This window comes from Enhydra lutris, unplaced genomic scaffold, assembly GCF_002288905.1.
Source record: "Enhydra lutris kenyoni isolate GAN:26980312 unplaced genomic scaffold, ASM228890v2 scaffoldscaffold94, whole genome shotgun sequence".
Lineage (NCBI taxonomy): Eukaryota > Metazoa > Chordata > Mammalia > Carnivora > Mustelidae > Enhydra > Enhydra lutris.
Window position 1 is genome coordinate 4,896,034 of NW_019154178.1, and position 19,455 is coordinate 4,915,488.

General features: G+C 45.8%; 1 protein-coding gene across 5 annotated transcripts in view; it reads right to left on the reverse strand.

Moving 5' to 3' along the window:
* Positions 1 to 12,802, reverse strand: part of LOC111138861 (DDB1 and CUL4 associated factor 8) — a 42,571-nt gene extending 29,769 nt beyond the window's left edge. Inside the window, exons 1-2 of one of the 5 annotated variants that reach the window (XM_022490786.1) lie at positions 12,511 to 12,802; positions 11,390 to 11,462 (exon numbers count right to left, since the gene is read on the reverse strand). The gene's annotated coding sequence lies outside the window, so the exon portion shown is untranslated. The other 4 variants (XM_022490787.1, XM_022490785.1, XM_022490784.1 and 1 more) reach the window with 4 other exon arrangements.
* Positions 12,803 to 19,455: the final 6,653 nt, after the last annotated feature.

Here is a 19,455-nt window from a genome sequence, read left to right on the forward strand (position 1 = left end):
GGGCTGTTTACATTCTCCAGCATCTCGCAATAGCTTCTTCCCCACCTAGGGTTGAAGTTAATTACGCTGCAAAAGTCTCCTGAGGTGGGAAAGCAAGTGTGCTACTTTGTTACGATTAAACACTCAGGTCATAAGCACACGTTCTGGTCAACTGAGAAGAGCTCTGATGCTTTCTCACCTCTCAACCGCACCCTACTGTCCACCCCATCATGATCACCTTCCGAAGACGACAGTGGCTCCAGAGACCCTGGCTCAACACTGAACGGCCCGAGCCGCAGACCCGCAAGGCGCTGGAGGATGCATCTGCTCTCGTAGCCCCCACGACCGGGAGCAGCCAGGGCTCCTCGCCCCGAGAGGCAGGAAGAGCGGAGCCATATGGTTCCACTCACACTGAGGGGCTGCAGAGCAGTCTTTTGGGGAAAATGGTTTAAGGCTCTTACAAAAAGAGATCTTCTCTTTGGGAAGAAGTTGACAGAATGTACCGCAAATTCAGAAACAGGGACAACCCTGCGCGTGCCGACGCCAACTCTGTTCCATCCCTGAGGGGGCAGGCGGACAGCTTCTCAAGGTCACGTTTTAGGGGCCACAGAGTTTAGCAAAACTAGTTCTAGACCGAAAACGAGTCCCGGGTTGTAGTACCAGTGAAGCCATTAGCATCCTTTCTGACCACTGGTGAGCTACTTAACCTTCTCCAAATTCATTTTCTCTTTCTGTAAACTAGTATCAGTAACCGCAGAGACGGCGCTCCTAAGCAGAATTCCGGGTGAAAAGTCCCGCAGCAGGATGCGCTCCAGCACTGCTCTCAACGCTGCTCGCGAACCGCGACGGGCAGCAAGTTCCACCACGAGCCCTCAGTATGCGTGCATGTGCACCACACATCTAATCGAGTCCCATGGAACACGAAGCTTAATTTTTCTAGGGAAAAAAAAAAACAAGTTCCGACATTCTTTTTCTATATATCACCGTGTCACCTTCAATAATCCTTGGGGTACACACCTTCCCCTCTGGAGGACCACTTTTCTAAAAAGTCAAGAAATGATGACAATAAAATACCATCACTTTGGAAATGATCTGTTATTCTTATCGTTGACATTTCTATCAGAATAAAGAAATTTAAAACCGTCTCAACTCTGAGGCAGGAATTAAAGTATCCAAATTAAGAGGCAAGATGCTATGACGGCGCCCTTGGTCTCAAGTACAGGAGCCCCTCTAGAATCTCCTTCAGCACTGAAGAATTAATCTTATTTAAGAATCAGAAGTTAGGGGGCGCCTGGGTGGCTCAGTGGGTTAAGCCTCTGCCTTTGGCTCACGTTCATGATCCCAGGGTCCTGGGATCGAGCCCCAAATCCTGCTCTCCCCCCCCCACCCCCGCCTTCCTCTCTGCCTACTTGTGATCTGTCTGTCAAATAAATAAATAAATAAATCTTAAAAAAAAAAATCAGAAGTTAGGGACCAAACTTGACCCAAACATAAATTGCCTTCTTCATGCACTACATTCCCAACAATCCACTGCTTTTACCTTGATGAACTGCCATGTAAAATCCAGTCCAGAGCAAACCAATCTCAGCCTGGAAGAGCTGATGAGCTCACTGTCCCAGGTAGCTGGGGGAGTTTAATTAGATTAGCTCTACTGCCTACACTCTAAAAATAACCCTAACCCCTGCCAAACTGAAGGTTAAAGAGTAAACTATTGGGGGATGGGAAAAAAAATATCCAGGTGTCATTTTAATTTCTACCCAAGAAATTCCAATGACCTAGATATCTCTCACATTAAAAAAAAGGCTTTAAATTTTTAACCAAATATATGATAAATTATTAACTAAAAACCAAGCAAAGGGGCAGTTAATACAGTGTATAAAAGTATTTTGTGGAAGAGGTACCAAACATCTCTTGTTTAAAACCACTGGGGGGGGGTTTCTTTTCTCAATATTGAGGAAAGATTTGTGTAAGAGACCACATATACCAGAACAGCAGGACATCCAAATGCAAAAAAGAAAAAAAAGAAAAAGGAAAAAAAGGCAAGAAAAAACCCACAAAGAAAACTTTCCTCCTATGTTGTACAATATACAAAAACTAACTCAAAATGGATCATAGACCTAAACATAAAAGCTCAAACAATAGGGATGCCTGGGTGGCTCTGTGGGTTAAAGCCTCTGCCTTCAGCTCAGGTCATGATCCCGGGGTCCTGGGATCGAGCCCCACATTGGGCTCCCTGCTCAGCAGGGAACTGCTTCCCCCTCTGTCTCTGCCTGCCTCTCTGCCTACTTGTGATCTCTGTCAAATAATAAATAAAATCTTTAAAAAATAAAAAAATAAAAAATAAAAAAAAAAGCTCAAACAATATAACTTCCAGAAGAAAACAAAGAAGATAATGCTTGTGACACAGGTTAGGCAAATATTTAAGACAATGACTCAAAACAAAACAAAACAAGCCCCCCACAAGCTGTGAAAGAAAAAATTAAACTGGACTTGCCAAATTAAAAATTTATTCTTCAAGAGACACCACTAAGAAAATGAAAAAACAAGCCAGGAACTGGAAGAAAATATCTGCAAAAGATGGTTTCCTACAGGGCAGCAGCCAAAATCTACTTCTCACAGCTAAATAACGGTCACCTGAGAAGAGGCTAGACATCCCTCAGCCATGAGGGAAATACAAACTAAAACTACAATAAGCCTCTACACACCTATTAGAATGGCTAAAATTTATTAAAATAATAATAACGAAAGCTTCCTTTATCAAGTGCTAACAAGGAAGGGAGCAACTCAAGTCCCACACGCTGCTGGCAAAAATGCAAAATGGCAGTCACTTTGGAAAATAGTCTGGAAGTTTTTTACAGTCAACCTTACCATACAACCCGGGAATCCCACTCAGGTACGTACTCAAAAAAAAAAAAAAGAAAGAAAAGAAAATACATGTTCACCCAGAAACCTACAGGTGAATGTTTTCTTTAGTGGCTTTACTTAGGTTCACCAAAAACCAGGAACAATCAAATATTCTCCAACCATGTCATAGACAATACGTAAGTTGTGATCCATCTACCAAGCGACAAAAAGCAGTGACTTAGTAAAACACAGCAATGCAGATGGGTGGCAGGTATGTCACACTCTGTCACAGAAGCGAGCCCCCTACAGCGACGTGGTATGATTCTATTCACGGACATGCTAAGCAAAATAAACGATACGGACAAACAGAAGAGCGGTTGCCGGGGATGCGGGAAGAGAACGGACCGCGAACAGGCATGAGGAAACCTCTGGAAGTGATGAACTGTTCTATGCCTCCACCTTGGTGGTGTCGTGTGACTGTGTGTTTGTCAGAATCTACGAAATGAGTCACTGAAAAAAGGTGTAAATTTTACATGTATGGGGGCGCCTGGGGGGCTCAGTGGGTTAAAGCCTCTGCCTTCGGCTCAGGTCATGATCCCAGGGTCCTGGGATCGAGCCCCGCATCGGGCTCTCTGCTCAGCGAGGAGCCTGCTTCCCTCTCTCTCTGCCTGCCTCTCTGCCTACTTGTGATCTTTGCCTGTCAAATAAATAAATAAAATCTTTAAAAAAAAAAAATTTACATGTATGTAAATGATACCTCAAAAACTGTGGCCAATAAAAAGGGAATAAGAAAAGGGATGTGGGAGGAAGAAGTCGGGCAAAGTGTTAATGACGGACAAAGCCCAACAATTAAAATTGAAAATACTAAATTCTCAGGGTCGGGGCACCTGTGTGGCTCAGCTGGTTAAGCACCCGACTCTCGATCTCCACCCAGGTCTTAATCTCAGGGTCACAATTTCAAGCCCTGTGCTGGGCTCCATGCTAGGTATGGAGCCTACTTTAAAAAAATAATAATAATAATTAGAATAAAATTAAAAATACTAAATTCTTAACGCTGTGACTATTAATAGACACTGGCTAAAGTGCTCAATATGACACAGTAAAAGAGAGCGAGATATCAGTTCTAGTTTGAAAAAGAAAGTATGGGAGGAGTTTGGCTGCGACAGAAGCCACCTGTGATTTCCCAGCAACACCATGACAGGCAAGATGAATCCTAAACTTATAAAAAGACTCCAACCCCTCTGTCTTGGTGACAACTAAAAGTATCGGGAGCTTGAAGGAGTTTAAAATAGTTCTGTGGTTGTGCCGTCAATTTGTATACTTAATGCTTTTTAAATTTATTTTTTAAATTTCTCTCAAATTAAATTTCACTTTCATTCCTTTGGAGTCTAGGAAGATGGGTGTGATAATTCTTCCTCCCCTCAGGCCCAATGGGAGCATCAACAACTACAAACATGACCATCCCCGATTCCTTTTACTGAGACCCAGCTCACCCGGCCCCGCGAGCCCCCATGCCTTACATGAGCCCGGCGGTGTGGCCTGACGTGCCTCCCTCTGCGACTTAAGCACCAAGCTCTCCTACATCAACACCCATATTTAAAGTAGACAGAGTTTTAGAATCTCCTCTGAAACTGACAAAAGGTGGTAGAAAATACTTCAGTTATTAGCAGAACAGACATCTGAGAGTCACAGTGTTTGGCTCCTCTTGGGAGGACAGACGTCCCAACACACCCGTAACAGGACAGCTGTTCAGGCCCCATCTCCATCTACAGGACAAACCTGCCTTTCTGCCCTGGGCTCTGTGTCCATCCGGAATCGACCAGACCTTCCCCCTCTCTCTCTGCCTGCCTCTCTGCCTGCTTGTGATCTCTCTCTCTGTCAAATAAATAAAATCCTACAAAAAAAAAAAAAAAAAAGAACTGGAATTGACCAGACCTGCTTTCCCCAACCCCAATTGTGGTTTTCAAGCTGAAATGGCTCATTTAAAATTCATTCTCCTCACCTTATTTCTCTACTTCACAATAAACACTTCCTCAGCCAACTTCCGACTCCCACCGCCAGCGACGCTCCAGCAGTGCGGTGTTTATTAATCAGAGAACTCCGGGCACTGAAATTCAAAGGATAACCCCAAGGAAACTGAACTTCAGGAGACATACAGCATGCTTCAGGGGGACAGGCCTGTAGCGCGGGGCCGCTCCCTCTCAGGCACTAAGAGGAGGTAAGTATACTACGGTCTCCCCCGGCACGCTGGGCAGAGGAGCGGAAAGAAACTGTAAGTGTTTCTGGATCAGGAAAATTCAGCCCTCTCCGTGCTGTGCGGAAGATCTGACAGCACAGGGCCCCTAACTGTCCAGCTCGCCAGCGGCCCTTGCGTACCCACGTCCTAGGCCTCTCACACCACCCAGTGGCCCAACGATGCACGGGCAAGCTAGTAAGGCAACAGCCTACAAGGCACCACAGGAGCTACAAACCCGGCCCAGGCAGTCCGAATCCCTTCCGCAGCCACTCATCAGTCAGAAAAATGAGTATACAACGAGGACACGAGGGATGCCAGCATCAGTATCATAAAAAAAAAAAGAAAAGATAAACTCGGCTTTGAAAGGAAGATAGGATTTCAGGGGGTGAAGCGGAGAAAGACCAGGACAAGGATGAGGAGATACGTGCAAGATGAAAAACCTGGCATGGCCCTGTCTGTCTGGGCCAGGGGGTGGGGCGCAGCTCATCAGTTAAGTTGCATGGAGGGGTGCGGGGGGGGGGTGCGTGTCAGAAAAATTATAATTATTTTGTCAAGATTAGCAAGATGGGACTGAAACGGACAGAAAAGGAAGGAGAAACAAGTTTAAAAGTGTCCACAGCCATTGAGGTAAAAAGCACGGAGCGCCTGTCTGGGGCTGCCGGCAGAGGGCACAAGAAGGGAAGAGACATGAGGACCCTGCCGAGGCAGAGGGGGCCGTACCTGGCTTGACAGTAGTTACGAGGCCCCCAAGATCAAAAGGGCAAGTCAGAGTCCGGGTGCCCAGGGAGAATCAACGTCATAAATGAGAAGCTGGCATGTATGGGAGAAGAGATGAATTTGACTAATTATGTTTAAAATCCAAGCTGACATGTCAGGAAGGTACTGGAAAACAAAGGTCGGTCTGGAATTTAAGAAATCAGGGTCAGAGATACAGACTTGGGAACTACTGTACAGAGAAGCTTCAAAATGAACCACCTTATAAGTTATACCTCACTAAAAAAAAAAAAAAAAAAGTTAAGTACCCAAGAAAGGTGAGAGAGTCCAAGGAAAGAACCTTGGGGAACACCTACCCTTAGGAAAAGAAATAAGAGGGAGACTGCAAAATGCGCAGGACAGCAGAAGGAATAATGAATGTCAAACATCTTGGAGGTCAAGAGACAGGAAGGTTTCAAGAAGGTGGGGACCATCCACATTGCAAATGCTTCAGAGAAGTACAGGAAGAGGCAGAGTGAGGAAAGGCTCTGAGAGTCAGAACAGATTCTGTGGAGATACCTTCAGACTGAAGGGGAAATGCCATTTTCTCCCTCTTCAAGGATCAAAAAAGGCTTCAGCTATCTCCTTCAGTGTAGTTACGTCCATTAAAGTTATTGCCTTAAAAAACTCAATAGGCTACCAGTTAATCACAACCTGAGACCCGTGTTTAAACAATTCAGAAATGTTTTTATTCATACTGTCATGGGGACAGACCTTTTACACTTCACATATGTTTTATAAGAAATACCGAACTCTTCTTTCCAGCTCATTTGTTTCACTGGTTGGCACGGGAAAGCCCAGGTTTCTAAAGGCAGCACGAGGTATAGTAACAAAGGACTTTCAGCGTCAGTCAGAGCTGGGTTTGAGTTCTGATTCTACCACTTGGGTCTGGGTCTGTTTCTCTTTCCACAAAGTGGGACAATACCATTACTCTGCAGGAGCTGGTTTAGAAAATTAGAGACATTTTTGCAAAGAGCCTGTCTGTACAGGGCAGGGATGCGCATTATTTTTCCAGCTTCTCATTTCTGCAGACCGCACTTCCTAGAGAAGCTGGGGCTTCACCACTCAGGAATGACAGACACTGCGCATCACGGAGGACACGGTTCCAAGTCCATAAAAGCTGCTTCCCCGCTCACTGGCCTTTTATTTTTTTTTTTTTAAAGATTTTATTTATTTATTTGACAGAGAGAGATCACAAGTAGGCAGAGAGGCAGGCAGAGAGAGAGGAAGGGAAGCAGGCTACCTGCTGAGCAGCGAGCCCGATGCGGGACTTGATCCCAGGACCCTGGGATCATGACCTGAGCCGAAGGCAGCGGCTTAACCCACTGAGCCACCCAGGCGCCCCTCACTGGCCTTTTAAAGAACCAGGGAGCTCTGTCAGTATCCCTCGAGCACACTCCCGCTCTATGAACTACGGTAAACCAGTATACCCAGTGCCCAAAACACAACCCTCGCACTCTTTAGTTCTTCTCCCTCCTGAGGGCTCCCTGGATAGCCAAGATGAGAACTTCAAAGCGATCCTCACCGATGAAGAAGAAGAAAACAAGGAATTCCTGCATCGACGATACGATGAACAAGGAACTCCCTTCGTCCCTTCTCTCCCTGTTGGTAAGACCAAATGCCCTGCGTTTATAGTTCACGGGCTTTGACTCTAAAACGGTGTTTCCGAGTACGTCAGGAGCACACACCAGCTCTTAAGTCCCGTCGCAGCAATACAGCTAAGGAAGTTTTTCTGACCGTACTGAAACCCGTATTACCTCAATTTAAATGATCCTAAGGAAAAGTCATTTCTAAGGAAACTCCACTGTGTTTCCACAATTTCCAGATTTACCTTTACGTCAGAATCCACCCCCACTACCAGCTTTTACCACTCCCATTTCAGAGTGCTCTTCAGTCACTGGAAAGGGCTCGGAATAACGCTCCAAAGATACAAGGGACAATGAAACAGTAAGAACAGGAAGGCTAACGACATCCGGAAGTGCCCTCCTACCTGCACTAGGTGAGAGCAGAGAGTCTAACGTAGGGACCTCAGTAAGCTAAAACGGGTCTGGTAACGTGGCAAGGCTTAAAGTACACCAGAGGAACGCAGGCTCTTGGCTATCCCACACAGATCTCCAGATGGCTAAGACAAACCAAGAACGACAGAAGGACACGAGAGGCAAGCACGGATGCTTCGCTTTAGGACTTCGCGAGACCTCCTCAAACAGTACGATCGGAGGACGAGAGCACACACCTAGGCTCTCAGGTGCAACACCAAAAACGTCCGCAGTAACCCAATCCGTTAGACACGCCACCTTTCAGTAATAAGATGCCATCTTTGTCATATTAATCACTCCTCCGCCCTACCTGCAAACTCAGAGCAGGCTCAGTCCAGTAATTTATCTTCAGCGTACACATTCCAGAGGTTAAGGCAAGCACTTGAGAAAGTGGGCTCTGGCCCAGAAACTATGTCCTATGGAGACAGAGATAAAAGCCTGCTGTAGAGGAGTGTGACCGATTCGCAAAATTCATTGCACACTAACTTTCAAAGACCTTTCAAGGACTTCCATCTCCAAGAGAATAACTGAATCAAGTAAACAAGAATTTCTGACCAAGCTTAACAGTGACAAAGTTTCTCTGTTATATTCACAACATTAAGATGAAAAGTTTTCCGTATTACCGCAGAGCTAAGCTAAAATCACTGGCATCTGGCTCCGACATTAACATACACATGTCACCACCTCCACGTCTGTTGCCGATTCAATTCTTTCAGTTAGTTGCCTGGGTTCCAGATTGGGTGACAGTAAGTAGATTATCTTGGCTTACTGATAATTTGTTTTTAAAAAAGAAAAAGCTAATTCAATCTTAAAAACTAACTTAAACACCAATGTTACGCAATAAAAAGCTCTTTGGATAACTCTGTTTTTTATAATCGGGACCATTCCTAGACAGGTTTAGAATAACTTTCCTATGGTAGAAACAATCCAGAAACAAATCTGTCTCCTGAAAACAAAGTTTCCTTAGTCACCCCATGCTTTTAAAAGCCTGTAAACTCACCTGCTAGAACACAGGACCCAGAGTGTGAAAGTCTGAAGGTCTCAGTCAGCCACAACAGGGCGCACGTCTGCAGAACGTCTTCTCCTAGAGTCCTTTTGCTCTTGAAATATCAGTATTGTTTTAAACTGGCAACAAAAACGCCGCTTGCTTTTAGCTCTCTCTGAAGACAAGCTTCCGTCTTAGGTTGACTCTAGGCAACACTAAGGATCACAGCCCTGGGACTGATTCCTATGCTTTCCACAGACGGCTGTACAAAATGCCCTGTCAGGTTGGTGGCTGGAATTAAGGTCATAAGCAAACTGGCCTCCCACTTCAGCCATACTAGGAAATACTTCCTAATAAGATGTGACAATTCTTATGCAACGCTCTGAAATACAAAGCATCTTCAGAAAGGTAAGGATTTTACAGTTGTGGCCAGGGACTAAGAATACTGGTTCACTGGATAAAAAGATGTCACCTGGAGTTCAGAATGGGTAACCCCTGGGGGAGGAGGGATTCTTACCCAGCACACAGAGAAGAGCAAAGTTATGTCTCTTTCAACGTATGTCCTTTTCTCCTCCCAACTCCACTCCCCCAACACAGATCTCCAGATCTCATAAAAACACAAATAAAAAAAAAATGCGGTCTCGGCCCACCTCAAAACCCTCCATCCAAAAGTCGACTTTTCAACAGGGAGAGCTCAGACCCTGGATGGTGGTAATGAAAGCTGATCAACTCTAATTTGATCACTGGCCTGAATGGATACAGTTGATTTCACTGCAGTATTATCAACACTTTGAATTTTCATCTGCCCTTGCCTCCCCCAAAAAGATGCAGAAGAAAAGCCAACACGAGGTTAAAAAGCTGCATCTTTGCCATCATACTGCTAAGATGGTCCAGCTGCAGAGATCAAATAAAACGCTCTGCATTCCCTGCTGCCCGGCCCAGACTCACTCCCAAGAACAAGGAGACCGTCTCACTGGTCTAGTCCTCTGATAATCTACTGATGAGGATCACTGCAGAGCCCGACAGCTCAGAAAAAATGTACTCTCTTCAAGGCAAAAAGGAAAAAGCATAACGGGGAGCTGGAGCAGAGGCGACGAACACCACCGAAACAGCAAGGGGAGGAATTACAATCCTTGTGTCAACGCTGATCACGTGCGCTACCAGAGACCAGGAGGAAGGCAGCAACGGACTAAGGAAGGTACTGAAGTTTCGTCTGAGAATGCATTGAGAGATACACACAGACGGACATGTAACATTTCCGCTGTCCTCGGACCTCGAACCCCCACCACAGACCTCAGTCGTGTTCAGACGACAACTGTAGGTGTGTACCCACAAAGCATGTATCTACGCTGACCAATTACAAATGATTTAAAGAAAAAAAAAAAGAGGAAAACATGTTCGAAAGCAGAATGCAAAGAAGCATAGACTAATGCATACCTTACTCAAACTCAAAGCCCCAGCAATGATGTGTAAAGAAAACATTTTTTTTTAAGTGTCCATCCTGTTAGGCATTGAACGGCTTAACACAGGTTCCCTCATACAATACTAACAACGACCCCAGGAGGTAAATGGCGTTATCCCACTTTGAGAGATGTGGAAATTAAGAGTCAAAGTTTTAGTAGCTTGCCCAAGGTCACGAGGCCAATAAATCTTAGTATTTAAACTCAGGTCTGTCCAGCTCTCAAAGCTGAATTATCTTTTTATACCTTACTGATACACATACATGCCACCGATAATCATCTTATTCCAGTTCATTCTCTAATGAGGACACCATGAGGAACAAAACTTCCAGCGTCACGCTCAGCCTTTACCGACTACCTGGCATGAAGGTATTAACAATCACCCAGGCAGACCTTCCAGAGCCACTCAGCTCTTCTGTCACAGCCCATGGACGCCAACCACAACCCTATTCTCTGCTACCAGAAACCTAAGAGTCCTACAGAAGTTACATTTACAAGAATGCTCGGACTCCCTCTCGGACCCTGGCCTATGCTGCTAAATGCACAGGATGACTGCCCCACTCACCAAAAACTCTTCAGAACAAATATCAAGGAACAGCCGAATTTTTTTAACCCCCAATTTACTATGTCCTGAAAAGCTGGAATTCGGAGGTGGACTGAACTCAGACACCAACTGACGGCGCCGTCACTTCCCAGCCTCACAAGCAGCTGGATTCACCCCTAACAGAAACAACAGTCCCAAACCCCGAGAAGGGAAGAGACTGGATCTGACAGGAGGCCAGAACTCGGGCAAGCGAGTTTCCAGCTTTTAACAGCGTAAGAATCACGACCCACCAAGAGGGAGAACCACGGACGTGTAGGCTTCACTGGGGTTCTCTGAAGATACACAGCAATAGTTTAGGACAGAAAGTCAAGATGCCCACAGCCAGTAAAACTTGTCAAAGTAACTTAACCAGAGCTGGAACGCAGCCAACAACAATACCCCAACTCTGAGATCCTGTGGCAGGAATTTTAAGACTTCAGTGGTCAGCACTTGAGCATCAGGGTAGGGTCTGTCTTGGGTTCAGGAATTCAAATGCCTTCAACTCCTACTCACCTTTCCTTCTTTATCACTGAAGTAGGGCCAGGCTGAGCTCCTGAGAAAATAGGTCTGTTGATTCACTGAAGGGCTGAGAAAAGTTAAAGTTTAAATGGCAAAGTATCTCTACCAAACATCACAATAAAAATATTTAGGAATACATTTCAGAGTCCTTCTAGACCTCCTCAGAAAGATTTAAAACCAGAGTAGCTCGAGCTACTGAACAAATAACCCACCCAGTTAACAGGAATAAAATGAACCAGGTAAGTCATCTCCCGGCTCCACCGACACGTAGAAAAGCCACCTAAAAGGAAAACCTGAATCCTTCCGACGCTAACCCATAAGCAAACCTCTCAACAAGAAGCCACAGAGCAGGGGGAAATCCCGGGGAGAATGTGATAGCGCTGGTGCCGGTTTGTTTACAGGACTCCAGCAACAATCATATGAGTCAGAAATTCAAGCCACCAGATGCTTTCCAACTAACAGGGAGCAAATGGTACGGTTCTGCGGTGCCCTGGAAGGTCTGGGGGTGAGGGGAAGCAAGCTGCGAGAATTGTATTACAACGGGAACAAGAGCGGACGGCAACAACTGACTTGGACCTCGGCCTTCCGTACAAGGTGCCGGGCCCGAGAACTCGCGGTGGGGGAGGGGGCACACTGCGCGGTGGCCCCGAGGTGACGGGGAGACGCACCGCACCGCTTCCCCCGGTCTAAGGGGTAAAAACGCGCACACAAACGGGTCACCCCGTGGAGCAAGACGTTCCTGAGGACTGCGGGGCAGGCTTTTGGGGGCAACCCCAGGGCTGACCTGAGGCAAGGGCAGCCAGTCCTCCCGGCGGAGACTCGGGTCAGGGCCAAGAACAGACCTGAGCCCCGGGAACTCGGGAAAGGAATCCAACCTATCCTGACGGGGAGCGGGCCGGGGGCGAGGGGGTCAGGAGGCCAAGCCGGAACGAGACACGGACCGGACAGGTCAAGGGGGGGGGGGGTGTCCGGCTGGGGCAGTTACAAGCACGGGAGCCGGCGAGGCTCAGCAGCCCGCTTCCCGTCTTGGGTCATCCTTCTGCCAGCGGCTGCTCCGACTGTTCCAGGCCCAGCCGCCCCGTCCACTGCCGCCACCAACGCCGCCGCCATCTTACACTGGCCAGCGGCCGCCACCACCACCGCCTCCGCTCTCGGCGCCTGCGCCTGCGCCGCCACGCTTTTCGGCCCCGTTTGCGACGAGGTGCTGGAGGAGACTGAGGGAAGAGTGGTCGCGCGAGCTCTCGGCTCCCAACCCTCCTCGGAGGACGCAGAAGGGGCGGGGCTTAGGACCAACGGAAAACAGAGCGAGGGGCGCGTGCGCACTCCCGGGAGACGGAGTTGCTCTCGCGGCGGGTTCCGGGGCTTCGCTTTCCTCGCGCTGGCAAAGCGGACGCGAGCTGGGGGCCTCCCCGAGTTGCGGTGGTGTGGTGGAAATAAACTTCGTTTCTGGCGGGCTTGCGGGCGGCCTCCTGGGCGGCCTCCATTTTGCCCTGCTTTTCGATACTGGGAACAGGCGGTTGTCGCTGGGTTTCCTCTGATAACCCCATTTCCTTTGAGGACCTTGTTTTCTTCATTGTTTCTGCACCTTCGAGACCCGTTTCCCCCTGAGAGCTTCCATTCCCCCCTTTCCAGATTCAAAGAAGGGATTCGGAAGCTCAGGGTGCCGCGGAGCTCTTCCAGAGGCTGTTTGTCCGAAGGCGGGTGCTGGGCGGTGGGTTCCCCAGCATGGCCTTGGTGCTGTGCGCTCTGCTCGGTTCGGACGCCCGAAGGGAGCCTGCAGAGGTCTGGAAAGGCGGCTGCCAGGCGCGGGGATTTGGACCGGCCTGGGTGCAAGAAGCTGACCCTTTTCACCTCCTCTATCGCTACCATGCTGTTATGTCATTATGTATTACTTAGACTGTCGCAATGGACACCTAGCTGGTTTGTCTGCTTCCACTATTTACCTGTCAGTTAGACAGAAGGCAGCCAGTGTGACCTTTTAACATGCAAGTCAGGTCATATTATTACCCCAAATCTTCCTCATCACACATTAAAAAAAAAAAAAAGATCACAATGGCTTCCAAAGAGGGCCTCACGTGTTGTTGCACCTGTTTCTCTGATTTCATCTCCTCCCATGCCGCCTGCCTCTGGCTTAGCCCCATTGGCTTTCTCTGCTCTTAACTCCAGCCAAAACAAGGCCCACCCTTAAGGCTTCTGCATTTGTTCCCCCTTCTTGGGATAGTCGCCTACCAGATCTTTACCAGACAGACTGGCTCCCTCCACTCAGATCTCTACTGAAATCCTACTTCTGGGTGGCAGCTTGACTGTTCCAACGCAAATGGTATCACACGCTGCCATCCTCCTCTGTCCTCTCACCCTGCATTGTTTTTTCCTAACATTTTTTAAAAATCTGTGAACACTTAACCTATAATTATGTATCTGTAATCTAAGTATACTAATAGAATATAAGCTCTGTAACAGCAGGGACTTTATCTTTCTCATCGTTGTAACCCCAGCATCTAGAAGAGGACCAGAGCACAAAGTAGCTCTCTGATGCCTTACCACTCTATTCATTCTTTCATTCGCTCCGGCAACATCTGTTGAATTCCTGTAGCGTGTAAGGCCCTGTTCTAGGTACTGGGGCTGAAGCAGTGAAAAAAACAAACCCAGATGCCTGCATTCACAGAACTTATTTCTCAGTGCAGGGTTGGGAGTGTAAGGGGAAGACAGGGCCACACACACGAAAATATTAAGGTCATGGAGACTAGCTGCAAATAAAGCAGGGTTCACCTGAATAGATGTGCTCTTTCACAGAGGGGGTTCAGGGAAGTCCCTCTGCTGGGATGACATTTGAATAAAGATTTGAAGTGAGAGAGTGAACCACATACACAGGGGAGAGAACCTTCCGGGCAGAGGGAACAATAAGGTAAAAAGACCTGAAGCTTGAGTGTGCTTGGTGTACCCAAAGAACAGCAGGGAAGCCAGCGTGGCCGAGGAGCAGGGAGGCAATTAATTAGTTTGGAGATACATGATGGGGGCCAGATCGCTCCCAGATTTATAGACCAAGGAGAGGACTTTGGATTTTATCTCCAAAGAGTGCTAGAAAGCCATGAAGGATTCTGAGTAAAAAACTGACACGTGGGGCACCTGGGTGGCTCAGTGGGTTAAGGCCTCTGCCTTCGGCTCAGGTCATGGTCCCAGTGTCCTGGGATCGAGCCCCACATCGGGCTCTGTGCTCTGCAGGGAGCCTGCTTCCACCTCTCTCTCTATCTGTCTGCCTCTCTGCCTACTTGTGATCTCTGTCTGTCAAATAAATAAATAAAATCTTTGGAAAAAAAAACTGACATGATCTGATTTATAAGTAAAGAGATTTACTCTGGTTGCTTGCTTCTTTGAAAACCGCCAAAGGGAAGCAAAACAGAAGCTGAAAGACCAGTTAGGAAGCTATTGCAAAAGATCTGCAAGACTAGTGTTGCAGTGGACGTGGTAGAAAGTAGTTGGATTCAGGCCATACTTTGAAGGTGGCAGAGGTGATTTGCTAATAGTTTGAGTATGAAGTGCAAGATAAAGAGTCAAGCTATCTCAGGTTTTTTGACCTGAGTGACAGGGTAAGTAGTAATGCCATTTACTGAGATAGAACTCCAGGCGGGGGGGGGAGGGGGGAGCAGAAGGGTTGGTTTGTTTTGTTTTTTTTGTTTTTTTTGTTTTGGAAAAATGTCCAGTTCTATTTTAGACATGTTAAACTGGAGATGCCTTTAGATTTCCAAATGGAGCTACTGAGTAAACAATTGAAATATGAATCTGAGGTTCATAGGAGAAGACAATTGGGGGTATAAATGGCATATATAACCATGGAGTGGGGAGTGCTTACTTGATGTGGAAGGAAAGTAGTCTCTATACAGGCTGAACCCTCTAATCCCAAGGCGCCCCAACTAGTAAAGGTCAGGGTGGGCAAAAAAATCCAGCAAAATTTATTTAGAAGAAGCAACCAGGAAATAAAATTTAAAACCCAAGAGTAAAGGGTCTTATAAAACACATTTCTTAAATGTTTCAAGAAGGACACTATCAACTGTCATTCTTGTTGAAGAGTTTGAGGTTAAGATGACTGGAAACTGACCACTGGATTGGGAAACACGGAGGTTAAGACTGCCAACAAGAGTGATGTTAGCAGAGCCACGGTTACTGGGACCTGGTTACTGTGCTTTGATGGACACCATTGCTCTTACCGCCAAATCTTATTTTGGGCTTTTCTATTGAGTTTGAGGTTGTGATGATTTTTGACCCCTTCTAAAAACTCAATCTCACAGACTTCCGTGACATGTATGTCACAGTTCGTTTATACCTCTTGACAGTTTATTCCATGAGCTTCTCCTTCTCTTCACTCCACATGTACTTCCAAAGTGATCTTATTCATCTTATTCATTCTCACAGTTTAAACTACCATCCAGATCCCAAAGCCTTTACTGCCAATCCAGGCTTCTCCTTCAGGCTTTAGAATCACATACTTGATAGTCAATGGCATTAAAAAAAAAAAGAAAAACGCTTTATTAGAATGAAATTCACATACAATTCACGCATTTGAAGTGTGCCATTGAACCGCTTTTAGTACATTCACAGATATGTGCAACCATCACACTTTTCCACCATTTTAATCCTCTCAAAAAGAAATCCAGTACCCTGTGCTATTATCCCCTATCTTCCCATCCCCCTCCAGCCCTAAGAAACCATCAAGTACTTTGAATCTATGGATTTCCCTCTTCTGGACTTCCTACATTTTTGTGTGTGATTGGTTTCTTTCACTTAGCAGGTCTTCAAAGTTCATCCATGTTGTATCATGTATCAGTGTTCCATTCCTTTTTATAACCAAATATTGTTCCATTGTATGAATATTCCACAACTTGTGTATCCCTTCATCTGCTGATGGACAGTTTGGTTGTTTCTTAAGACTATTATGAATAATGCTGCTATAAAAATTCATGTTCAAGTTTCTGTGTGGACACATACTTCATTTCTCTCAGATATACACCTGGGAGTGGAATTTCTGGATCATGTGGCTAATTCTAAGCTTAATCATTTGAGAAACTGTTTTTCAAAGCAATTATACCATTTCACGTTCACACCAGCAGTGTATGAAGGTTCCAGTTTCTACCCATCCTGGCCAATATTTGATTATCTTTTTATTTCCAGCCATCCTAGCAGATGGGAAGTGGTATCTCACTTGATTTGGGTTTGCACTTCCCTGATGACTAACAATGTCATGCATCTTTCATGTTTATTAGACATTTTCATCTTCTTTGAAGAAATGTCTAATCAGATCCTTTGCCCATTTTTAAATTGTCTGTTTCTGAGTTTCAAGAATGTATATTCTAGGGTGCCTGGGTGGCTCAGTGGGTTAAGCCTCTGCCTTCAGCTCAGGTCATGATCTCAGGGTCCTGGGATTGAGCCTGGCATCGGCATTGGGCTCTCTGCTCAGCAGGGAGCTTGCTTCCCCTTCCCCCTCTGCCTGTCTCTCTGCCTACTTGTGATCTCTCTCTCTCTCTCTCTGTCAAATAAAAAAAACATATTCTAGATCCAAGTCCCTATCACGTGTATGATTTACAAATATTTTCTTCCATTCTGTGGGTTTTCATTTTTGATGGTGTCTTTTGAAGCGCAAAGCTGTCTAGTTTTGATTAAGTCCAATTTATCTTTTTTCTTTTGTTTTTCATGCTTTTGGTTCCGTATCTAAGAATCCCTAGCTAAGCCCAAAGTTATAACAGTTTTAACCCTGTTTTCTTCTAAGAGCTTTACTGTTTTGGTTACTACTTTTAGGTCTTTGACCTATTTTAATTTTATCTAATGTGAGGTAGGATTAAGCTCAATTCTTTTGGATGTGGCTAGCCAGTTGTCCCAGCACCACTGTTGAAAAAACTGTTCTTTCCCCACTGGATGGTTTTGGCACCCTTGTCAAAAATCGGTTGACCACAGATGTATGTTTATTTCTGGACTCTTCATTCTCTTCCATCAGTATCTGTGTCTATCCTTGTGCCAATAGCACATTGTGTTGATTACCATTGCTTTGTAGTAAGTTTTGAAATCAAGAAGTGTGAGTCCTTCTTTTTCAGGACTGTTTTCTTCTGAGTCCACCACAGTTTCATGTGATTTTTAGAATTACCTAGTCAATTCCCACAAAGAAGTCGGTTGGAACTCTGATAGGGACAGCACTGAGTGTTCAGATCATTTGGGAGTGCTGCCGTCTTGGTGATGTTAAGTATTCTGCTCCATGAACATGAGATACCTCTCCATTTATTTAGATCTCCCTTGTTTCAACAATGTTTTGTATTTTTCACAGTATAGGTTTGCACTTCTTTTGTTAAATTTGCTCCCAAGTACTCTTTCCCCCCAAGTATTCTTTTTATGTTATTGTGAACAGGATTGTTTTCTTAACTTCATTTTTGGATTACTCATTGCAAATGGATAGAAGTACAATGGGTTTTTGTAAACTGATCTTATGTCCTTAGAATTTCCTATACAAGGTCATGCCATCTGCAAATACGGCTTTATTTCTTCCTTTCCAATCTCAGTGCCTTTTATTTCTTTTTCTTGCCTAGGTTTCCTGGCCAGAACCTCCAGCACAATGTTGACTAGAAGCAGTGACAGCTGATATCCTTGTGTTGTTCCTGATCTTAGGGGAAAAGTACCCAGACTTTCATCATTAAGTATACTGTTAGCTGTAGATTTTTCATAGATGCCCTTTGTCATGTTGGGGAGGTTCTCTTCTCTTCCAGCCACTGGTAGTTTAACTTTCCCAAAGTGAACTCACCTTTCCTCTACCTTTGTCAAACTCAGAACTTCTCCTATTTTTCTCTTAGTTGACACCACTGTGCTGTCTTACGCATGGATGCCCTAGAAGCAGAGCTCACAAATGGATTTTGTGCAAATGGTTTATTCAGGGAGTGATCTCAGGTAAAACCTGTAACGGAGGGAGGAAAGCAAGACAGGATGGGGGGAAGTTAGGTAAAGATAGGGGTTCCTAAGTTTACCCTCCACTGGGAACTCTTTGGCACATATATGGCACATCTGCCCCACCCTGAGGAAAGGGGGAAGAATCATTTGCTGATAACACAATTACCGATTACATGTCATCACTGATAATGCAATGTCTATCAGAATCCCAGCTGCCTTCTTTGCAGAAAATGGCATCGTACCATTGTCTGTGATGCTGTCCCTGGGAGGCAATAACCTTCCAGGAACTTCCAGAAGTGGCTCCATCGGCACAGAGGGCAATTCCCAAAAGGATGCAGCTGTGAGCTATTTGCAGCCAAGACTTCTACTTCCTAGTAAAGAGGATCTCGACAGGGTTCCAATAATGCTTACTTCAGTCCACTTCTATCTAGCATTGCTCAGATCCACATGCTTGTACACGTTCATTCTATCCAGGCAGTTTCTCCAGTGTTCAAGTTAATCACAATTTTGGGGGACATGTACAAGAAGGGTCCCTAAGCTCTAAGTGGTATTATCTCCCTTCTCTAGTACCCACTCTAGATTCATCTCCTCATTGACTGGCACTTCCATTAGTCCAGACGGCTTATCCAAGAGTAATCCAGACCCTCAACCCTGAGGGTTCTGAGGCCCTAGAGATCATGCCCTCATCAGGACGTAATTGTTTACTTCCTCATTTACAGTTAGAACTGAGTATAGGAGGACCAAGAGAGATCTCAAGGATCATACGTGCATCTTCCTCTCCATGTCCTATTAGCAGCAGTCCTACCTCCCAGGCAGTGTGGGAACTTCTTTGCTTGATAGCCTGCAGGCATTAGGAGCTCCAAGTGACCAGAAGACAGCATATCTTTAAGTTTATTGAGATTCTTATGTTGAGCCTAATTGAAGGCTCTCCCACCCCACCCCAGCCTGCCGCCAAAACCAGGACCTCCAGACCCACAGAATTTAAAGCTGCAGATAGAGGACATAAAATTTCTCAAGTAGATGACTAGGAGTGATGCTGAACAGGGTCACCTCTGTTTCTACCCTTGGTCCCAGAACTCTTGGATTCTACCTAAGGGCTGAGAATGAAGCACCCTATCATGGTCATGTAGGTTTAT